Below are 3,538 nucleotides of genomic sequence, written 5' to 3'. Positions count from 1 at the left end.
ACTAAAGCTTTGCATCCAGCACAATTTCAATCTTTGTTGTCCAAGCTGAACATTAAGGATATATATGCTGCAGCTTGAGGGGGGATATTGGAATTATTTTATTCTCTGTTCATATCTGTGCATTTATGTTCATATATTTTTATACTTATATTCCTTTTTTATATTGCTCTGAACAATTATATATGTCAATTGTAATCTCTCCTTATCATTCAATAAGAAATACAATATTTCATTCTTTCTTCTTTTCTAACAAGAGATATACTTATCATGACTACAAAATCCATGAAAGCTTCACTTCAGATGAGTGTAGAGCCTTCACAAGAAAATTGTATTGAAGAAGAACTCTGAGAGTCTCAAATAGGGCAAAATGCGTAGAGGACAATTTCATGAAGAAGAATGCATTGGATGGAGAGTTTGACACACATATTTGAATTTTTTTATAGTGATGTTTTTTAAAAAAATTTATATCAATTAAAAATAAGATAAAATATAAATTTTATTTTATAAATTAATTTTATAAAATTAAATTAGATTTAATATTTACTTTTAAACATAATATCAAAATTACAGTTAAAACTTATTAATTTTATTTTTAGTTAATAAAAGACTTTCAATACATTATTTAATTTATTTGCTTCATTGGGATAGTCGATATATACGGAAAAATGGTTGAGTGCGTTTGCATAAAATTGTTGGATGGAATATTTACTTGTAGAATAAAATTTATAAGGAATAATTAAGGTACAAAGTTTTCTAAAAATAACCTAATAATTTAAGTGTCATTTGATTTTAACTAGTGCTGAAATTGGATTGTAACCCCAAGTCGATTCGGTTCATCACGGGTTTGAGTTGGGTTAGGTTTGAAAAAAATGTAATTTTTTCATCTGAGCTAGTTTTTAATTTGGCTCACCTAGAATCCGGCTCACCGGGTTGAACTCATGGTGAGCCGGGTTGACTCACCAATCCATCTAATTTAATTTAATTATTTATTATTTTATGTTTTAATATTATTAGTTAGCATTTTTTATTCTATTGTAGATGGTGATAAAAAAGAAGATATTTTAAGAGAGAAAAATATTATAGATTTATCTATTCAAGACTTGAATATAATAAATGAACAAGTGATATAAAAATTATCAATATTAAAAACTTATTTGTTTGTCTTTTGTACATGTTTTTGGATTACGCTTGAATTGTATGATATTTTTTTCTTATTTTAAATTATATTTGGAGTTTAACATAATTTTATTGTGACATTTATTTAGATTTGAATTAAAAAAACTATAAGTTTTTTATTTAAAAAAAAACCTTATAATTAAATGAGCTAGTGAGTCAATCTGTTTAACCCACCAACCCGTAATAGGTCGGATCAGATTCAAATTTTTTCAATTTGCTAATAAGTGACTTAGATTAGATAAACTTACTAAGTGACCAAGCCATAATGATCCAAGTTGGGTCAAACCAAATTATTCGTTTTGACAACTCTAATTCTAACCTTGTGTCCTTGACCTGAACATCTAGATAGTAGATGTTACTTGAAAAAATCAAGCACGTGAGAATAGAGCAGGTAAAGTTTCTGATACTTTCCACAATGTCAAACCTCACTTAGGTTAATCATCTCTCCACCAAAAATCTTTTCTTATCTCTACAAAACTCGAGTATTCTATGAGTATTTTATTTTAAAATAAAAATAAGTCTTTAATACAGTTTTAACTGATTAATAAAAAAAATTATATAATTTCTATAACAATATTATATCAACCTTAAAATACGAAAAAGAAACATAAAAGAATAACTAATTATAAAGATTTTAAAAAAAAGTAGTTAATATCAACTTAAAAGAAACATAAAGATCAACCAAAAATCTAATCCTACAAATAGGTCCGAATTCGATTAGACCTTTTAAAAATGCATCTCTAATTTTAGCTGGCCTTCCTAAGTATGACATTACATGATACATTAATTTTACACATTTCACAATATTTTTTTATATGTATTTTGATTTGTTGGCTAGTAAAGCTCTTTCTCATATTTTATATGTAATTGATAATGTTTTTATCTATATGGTCAGTACATCCTGTGTAGATAATTATATTTTATTCTGTGTTCGTAGCTGATAAAATCTTACTTTTTTTAATTATTATTTCATGTGTAAATCGATCGAATATTCTATTGAAAAACATGAAAATATCGAGCAAGGATCTCTCCAGATCAAATTTTAGCTTTAGTTTAGTTTTTATATTTAACACTTTTAATCTGAAAAAATACAGCAAATTTAAACTTACAATTTGAACTACTTTTTTTAATATCATAAATCCTAAACTCTAAATTCTAAATTTTAAATTCCAAACTTCTAATTCTTAAACCCTAAATCCAATTTTTTATGATGGGAGAGGATCGGTGTCCAAAATTATCACAATTTAAATATTTCTTTATATTCAAGTTAAAGTCTAACCCCAAATAATGATAAACAATATATAAATGAGATATATCCTAAGAAAAACATCACTTAACGCGTTTTATTTTTATTACTTATGCAAAATTTAAAAAAGTTTAATACCACAGATATTATATAATAAATTAATATTTTATTGATTAATTCTATGTAATTTAGGGTTTTTGTAATATCTTGAAAAATGACCTTTAGTGGAGTACACGTGGCAGCCTGATATTGGGCATAGTTTTAAAATGGAACTTTGATTAAAATACCCCTTTTTCCAAGTTCAGACTTCTTTCTTCACTGTCCTTGCACATCTTTCATTTTTCTTCTTCTCTTTTCTCTACTTCACTACCTTCCATCCTCCATTGCTCAAAATCTAACCGATTGAATTTCAAATTGAAGCTACCCAAGCGTTTGTGACTGCAAGAGGATCATTTCCCACCGATTGAACCTCTGTTTCGTCCAACCGGTAAGAAAGCCCTTTTTCCTCCCTTGCCCTAGGGTTTAAAGCATGAAATTTCTTATTTCATGCAACCCAATTTCGTTTCTTCCACAATCTAACTTCAACTTGGTGCTAAATTCGTTCTCCATCATCAATTGATGATTTTAGGTGATTCTCACACTTTGGGTTCAAAGTACTTGGTCAAGGATCATTCCTTGAGTTGGCCGTGCACCCTAGAGGTAAGGGGAGCTAGCTTTCTTTCCATTTTTATAGTATGTTGTGAATGTATGATAAATTTTAAAGTTGTATGTTGTTGGAAGCATGAAATTGGTTGAATTGGTTTGAAATTCATGTATGGAAATGGGTATGTTATGTAGAATTGATGATTGATGATTTTGGACGGTTTGGAACCTCTTGGTATGTTGAATTATGTACGATTGGGACTGTGATGATGATTGAAATCTATTGTGATAGTGGTTGGAAGAAAACCTAGTGCTTTAGAGTCACTTTTTGGCCATTTTAAGGGAAGTGAGGTAGTGATTTTGAGTATATGGGGTTTGTTGTGTTTGTGGACTGTTGAGACAGTTTCACTTAGTGTATTGTGACTTGTTCGAGTCACTAAATTAGCCAAAATGGGTGTAAAATGGTAAGATTGG

Source organism: Vigna radiata, unplaced genomic scaffold (genome assembly GCF_000741045.1).
Source record: "Vigna radiata var. radiata cultivar VC1973A unplaced genomic scaffold, Vradiata_ver6 scaffold_86, whole genome shotgun sequence".
NCBI lineage: Eukaryota > Viridiplantae > Streptophyta > Magnoliopsida > Fabales > Fabaceae > Vigna > Vigna radiata.
The sequence above is the reverse complement of the archived record's forward strand: the minus strand, read 5'-3'. Positions refer to the sequence as shown.